This window comes from Vicia villosa, linkage group LG4 (assembly GCF_029867415.1).
Source record: "Vicia villosa cultivar HV-30 ecotype Madison, WI linkage group LG4, Vvil1.0, whole genome shotgun sequence".
Classification (NCBI taxonomy): domain Eukaryota; kingdom Viridiplantae; phylum Streptophyta; class Magnoliopsida; order Fabales; family Fabaceae; genus Vicia; species Vicia villosa.
Window position 1 is genome coordinate 98,836,194 of NC_081183.1, and position 7,100 is coordinate 98,843,293.

The 7,100-nt window shown below is 27.4% G+C and overlaps 1 long non-coding RNA gene across 2 annotated transcripts; it reads left to right on the top strand.

Annotated features, from left to right (window-relative positions):
- Positions 1–308: 308 nt before the first annotated feature.
- LOC131599388 (uncharacterized) lies at positions 309–2,192 on the top strand. 2 transcript variants are annotated; one of them, XR_009282735.1, is made up of 4 exons: positions 309–454; positions 688–777; positions 886–986; positions 1,117–2,192. It is a non-coding gene; the product is annotated as an uncharacterized LOC131599388 (long non-coding RNA). The 2 variants fall into 2 exon arrangements; XR_009282734.1 differs by having other exon boundaries at positions 688–986.
- The last annotated feature ends 4,908 nt before the right edge of the window (positions 2,193–7,100 follow it).

The following is a 7,100-nucleotide window of genomic DNA, read 5'->3' on the forward strand; positions in this document are numbered from 1 at the left end:
CTAATATATTGTAAAATACAGTTATTACTTATCCTTAAGATTATAGTCTCTTTTTATCATGAAACGTTAAACAATTATGAAAGGTTAGTAAAAAATATGACACATTTACTAATGTGAGGTCGAATGATTTAAAGAGTAAACTAAAGGGACAAACACAAGATCTTAATATATTTAGGAGACATTTAAAACGATTATAATTTTAGGAATAATTTCTTGAAACTGAATAAGAGCTAAAAAGTTATTAATTAATATTAATACAATTTTGGATTTTGTTTACTATAAACTGTAGATCAGTTTTAAGTTTCTAACATTTATATGATTACAAATATGGCTATTTTTCTCAAGATTGTTTATGTTATGATCATCTTTGTTTTCTTGTTACTTGTTGTAACACCCGAACTTTCAAAGGCTACTAGTGAAGTTCTAAGTGTTGGAAGCAAAGTACTTTTAAAAGGTAATTACTTTTTTCTGGCTTTGCAAAATAATTCTACCATGAATTAATTTAATTTACTTAAAAGACAAAACCATTGTGCTAAATATATAATTTACAAACATACTTTTACACTTGTTTTAGTGCCCACCAAAGGTAAACAACTTTTCCAGTATTTTTTTAGTAATTTATCTCTTCATTTTTTATATAATTTTTCATCTTTATTTAATAATTATTATTTCTTTTTTATTTTATAGGATGTATTTCTGATGATGATTGCAAATTTGACGTGTGTATTCCTCCTAATGTTCTAGAGTGCTATAAGAATGAATGCAAATGTACTTGGAGTTAAGTTGAAATATAATTTTTGTAATACTTTGATTATTTTCTTCTTTACATATATACAACTTTTCAAGTCCTTTTAACAACTTTTATTTATTACTTTTATTTCACAGAAAGAATGTATTGAAGACTCTGATTGTAAATCTTTATGGTGTTTTCCTCCATTTAAATATGCTCCTAAGTGTGATGGACATGGATGTAAATGTGTTTAACAGTTAAGTTGAAAAATAATTCTTTTATTTTAAAGCTTTGTAATTTTATTTGAAGTTTGCAATGTTTTTAATCATATGATTTCTCTAATACTTTGATTTATATTTATCAAAAATTTCATTTATTTTTTACAGGCTAAAAAGACTTTTACTTTTGGAAGACATGAAGATCTATAATGTCACTCTATAATTACCGTTATTTATTTAAGTAAATAAAGGAAACATGGTTATGTAAAGTGAACATATATTAATATATATTTTCTAAACCATTTTAAAGACTAACAAACTAAATTTTAACGATTAAAAATAAAGTTTAGGGAACTTAGTTATATATTTTAAAAAATACATACCCGACCTTTTACCGGCAGGAAGCCATGTAGCGCTGGGCCTTATTCATGTGGGGGCCAATTGTTTTTGTTATTATTACATAGAAAATGAAAAAAATATTATAAGAGAATACAAAAAGTCAAATTTGAAACGTTTCTCTACTTCTTTCTTTGTTTGTTGCTACTGTACACTTGCATCAAAAACAAAATAAAAACCATCAAAAGCTATTTTGATTGTTCTTTAATTTCAGTAAAAAAAGGAAGCTTTTTGCCTCTGTCAAAAACAAAAAACTATGGGCCTTGGCCCCCATAGTTATCAAAAAAAAAAAAAACAAAAAACTAAATGCCATTACTTTTGTCGCACCGTCAGAACCATTAGTTTACGACGACGTCGACGTCAACACGATAAAACGAAGACGACGATGTTGTGTAGTATTGACTCAATGGTAAGTTTATTAGAATATTTTTCTTTTATTTAGCAAAAAAATTTAAATAATATATTATTGTTCTTGTTTGTTGATATTGAAATTAGAATATGTGTTTCTTGAATCTTGTAACTTGTAAGTTAAAATGTTGCAGGATTTATGTGTTCTTCACTTCTTGTTAGTTACTACTTACTAGTTAAACTTGTACTGTTGATTTGTTGTTCTTGTTAATTGTTTGTTTGTGTTTTTTATTTATAATTAATTTTTATGTATGTTTGAATTTGATATTTAAATCGGTGGTGGTGAATGAAAGTGACTAAAAAAGAAAATATATTTACAACTTACTGTATGGTTGGGTTACTAGTTTTTTCAAGTTTTCAATGTGTCAATTTGGACAATTGTCAATTAATACTCATTCCATTTTCATATGATATGAACTATGAAGGAAAACATTGGTAGATGATACAAAAACTTATTTTGTTTAGTTTAATAGTTTTGCTAACTAAGTTCTAATTCCAATAGACAAATAAATTTAAAATTTGTTTAGTTTTCCCAATTAACTTCTAATTCTTAATTTTGATTACTAACGATTCTTTTTATTAATAATTATTAATTTTCTCTACTTAAAAAAATTGATTTTTGCTTCTACTAATATAATAATTTATTGTAGGAACACAATTTTACTTGCTGGTAAATACTACGAAACTGATCATCAACAGACATAGTGAAATATTCTAGGTTTTTTTTACCATGCCTCCTAAGGTGCCTCCTAAGCAATGGCGGATCCAGAAATTTTTGTTGGTGGGGGTAAAAAATTGTGTAAGTATTTTGACTAAAGAAAAATATTACAAATTTTAAAATAATTATAATAACATATAAATTCAAATTATATAGAAATTTATATAAATTATATTTATTTTTTATGGATTTCTTTATTCTAGAAAAATTTAATATTTTTTATTACTAATACTATCAAATATGACACTATAAATATAATCTTGAGTTTTGAAGCCTACTATACCTCCGATGAGTTCTTGAAATGACACTTTATTATACATAAAATTATATAACCATTGAATCGTTCATCCTTCATATACGAATGCATATTTTATTCTCTTCCAAATTTATGGTCGAAAAAAATTTTATTTTCTAACAAAACTAACTACACATCTAGCACTTTTTAAATAAAATATCAAATTAAAGAGAAACTATTTCTATAAAGAGTGAAAGAATTTATAATAAGAATTTAAAAAACAGCAATTGAAATAGATAAAGTTAAACACAAAAGATAAAATTATGACGTGTAGTTAAGTGTAAATTAATGTGATGTGACTACTTAAATTTTATGGGGCTCTAAAAAATATATATGGTAATGGCATTAAAGAAAAAAATTGTTCTTGTGGGGGCTTAAGCCCCCAAAGCCATTAATGTGCATCCGCCCCTGCTCCTAAGAATAGAAAGTATGAATGTGGAAATTATTAGCGTAATAGAACGAAAAAAATTAAAGAGTTAATTCAATCTCGAGCAGGATAGCTCTTGATAAATTTTTAATAAAAGAACCCAAAATTCCAAAAGAAAGTTGTTATATTGATAATTTTGATGTTGAAAATTTTGATAATATGTTCATTGATAATGATAATGTTGATAGTGTACTTATTAAAAATGATAATGTTGATATTGGATGAATTTGCTTCAAAAAGTGTTCATAGGAAGACTCTTTTTAAATAGTTAGATACTTTAAATCGTATGAAATGATATTTATAGTTTAAACAATAATTTAAGTTTTTTGATGCTTCATATGATTAATATATAATTTCTTTGTGCGTTATTTTTAATTATTAAAATTGTAATTTTATTTTTAAAATTTAGGCCCATTTTTTAAATTATAACAGGGCCCCAGACCTTATTGGGCCGGCCCTGAAAAAAATATAGATGGAAAAATCTAATGATAGTTTTTAATTATGTTTGTCTTGAACTAGGCTAAGCCTTGTCTCCAAGATGCTCCACCCTCAAAATCCATCTACACACATGTGTCACCCTTGATAAGATTTAAATTTCTCAAATAACACATGTCCCCTGAGTTTCTGTTGATTGGCAAACGATTAGAAGTTGTGTTGGTTGATAAATGGACATGTTTAAAGATTATTTGTCTTAAGTAAACTAGTGTGTTTTTACATGCACGTTTCACATGTCACGAGTCCAATCAAGATTCATATATTTTGAATTACATGCCAAAGTAGGGTGTTAAGTACTTGCACTTTTTATAAATCTCGGAACTAGACTTTTTAATATTATACCTGTTCAGCTTTTGTAAAAGGTTAGTTCTCGAAACCCTAACTCTTTTTAAATTTGTTATGTCTTAAGTTTTTCACAAAATATTTGCATCCCTTTTTGAAAATCTCAAATCTTCTTTGCAATACTCCATTAATATCTATTCATAATGAATTCAAAAGTTCTTCATCGAATTGCGGGAGCCAGGTAATAACTCATACCCCTTTTGACACTATAATACATCTTATTATCATTTTTAATACTCAATTTGACCTAAAAGTATTCCTAATGACCTTAAGTTCAATTTTTCTTGTCTAAAAACAAAGTTATTTTCACATTTTTGACGTAGTATAAATTTCTTACATTACTAATAAGTAATAACACTTAAGTAAAAACACATATGGAATAATAATATTAGTAATTTAGTATCATTAAACTTTAAACTCTATTGAATAATTTCCTTCTCATATAACACTCCCTTGGCGTATTACATACCCCCTTGCATGTGACAGATTCAAACAAGTAGTAACACACTCATAATATAAAGTAAAGTAACATAATGAGATGTTTCAACTTTAACAAAAGATTACAACAAGAAAACAATATTTCACATGCCTAAAAACTATTACCGTACAGATAAAAACCAACTTAATTTAATCTTAGATATTAGCTTCCATTATTTTATTTATAAAATTAGAAATAAAAGTACTTCTAAACATCTAAACATAAATTTCTCTCAATTTCTCAAACTTTTTATTACTAATACACTCAACCATTTAAAAGAAAATTCCTAGCAAGACATCTAACCATAAGAAAAATGAAAGTTATTATTTCTCCAAAGCCTTTATTCTATTATTACATTTCTCTCATAACAAAACAAAATCATATCAAAACCTAAAATTGGAAAAAAAAACTCTTACTATGATACGAACTCTACCTGCGATCAAATGAGTAAAGAAACAAGAAGGAAGTATATTGGGAAAAGAAACAAGAAGGAAGTATATTGAGTGTTTAATATTATTTTCCTTTTAAATCACCTTTTGATTTATGTCAAAATAATACTGGTTTGAGTTATTCCAAAAAAAATATATATAAATTTTTTTGGCATGACCAGTAAATCGACCAAATCGCCAATTCTACTGATTTTTCCTAGTTTAATTTCATCTAATTTTGTGGTTCAAATATCGATTTTAAGACACTTCATTTTTCCGTGTCAATAGATTGGACACACGTACAATTCCATGTTCAACCGATAGAACTGATATGTTTAATACAATTTTTATTATAATGCCCTATAAAATCAAGGAAGCCAAAAAGACTATATGGGATTTTTAGGGCATCATTGATTTTGTCGAAATGTCTCGGTATCCTGTAAGTTCAGACATGTTTATGGTGGAAATAACTTTCAATTTTTTGAGTTATGCCATTTATAAATTCCATATCCCATAAGGAATATTTGATCATATGTTTTTTATGTGTCAACCATCGTTGGTCTTCGTCCTAAGGATGAAGTTGATAACCCATTTACTTTTGCTGACACTCTTTTCCGAGTTTATGTTTTTCAGCCATACATCGATGACATCTTTTATATTCTACCATTCTAAGATTGAAGGTGACGTCTCTAGTGAATAACTTAGTTTATTTCGTTACTAGTTATAGATTTATTATTATATGCATGCTCTGCTAATGTTCTTTACTTTGTAGATCATATAATTTCTATCATGCAATGAATAACCTTATTACCATGGCGTGAAACATCTCGAAGAAGGTCAATAATAAAGGCCCTACTTGACTTACTTTTCTGACTCTTATGTGTTTCTGGAAATATTGCCACTTACTTATGTCTTCAACCTTACTGAAGTATCCAGGCCAAATACTACCAATGATGTGGATAATTCCACCAAATTCTTTAAGTTTTTGTTCAAGGTGTCTTGGGTTGGTATGAAATGGATTTTCAAGTTTTTATAATATTTTAGAAATGAAAGTTAATTTTTCAAAATATTGTGAAACTATGCTTTCTGGAATGTGCTTAGTGTAGAGTCAAATGAATTGCAAATAAACTATTAAGAACTTATTGTAATAAATCAAATTTATCTCAATTTAATTCAAAGAATAAATCTAATTGAAGTTAAATCGAACCATTTAAGATGGAAATATTAACAAATTAGTTCATCTAAAACTTTATCTACATCAAACATATACTATACAAAATAAAGTACTATGAACAAGAAAGATAAAATCTAGATCATGTACTTATACGTAAGAAATTTGAAGAGAGAAAGTTTGAGAGAGTGTACACGAGATTTTATCCTAGTTTGTCCTTTGTTGTCCTTGCATTGGGGCTTACTAAGGTCTCTAATGAGAACTCATCAGGACTTTTAATTTTCCACTATAGTATGATATGGCATACATAAAGTCATTTTGTACATGAACTATTTCTACATGAATATACATAAATGAGTTATCAAACAAGAACTTCCATAAATCACTATTCTGAGATCCAATAATTATTTAACCAGGGGATCCTAGGCCTTTAAGCATATTGTAACAGCTCAATTAAATGTGCATTTAGAATCACATAATTAGATGTTAATATATGGTACGAAAAACAAAATAGATTAGTAATAATGTTACATAAGTACAACGTATGCCAAAATAGTACAATAGTAACATAGAGTCATCACGATACAACGAAATAAAACAAAATAAGCTAAGGTAAAAGTCCTCCAGAAAGTGTCATCACACCATATTTCCTTTATCTTTAGCTATCGATTGCTCACTTGAAATATTAAACATGGTGAGATACAAGTTATCTCAGTGGAGTTCTCCTATCTCAGAAGTCCTCTCGTTCATGGGAATTAACCTGAATTGTTACTCTAAGGTCCCTCACCTTAACCTATTTATCTCATAACACACACAATACATTGTTACATACAAATTTATTTTCAAGTACGCAAGTCTTGTATAATATAGAATTACTAAAATGCTACCCTCTAGGTTAGTTCTTCTTGGTTTACCTACCAACTAACTTTTGAGAACTAATTCTCTCAAGGATTTGTCTTATAGATTTACCTTCCTTCCTACTTTTGGGAAGTTA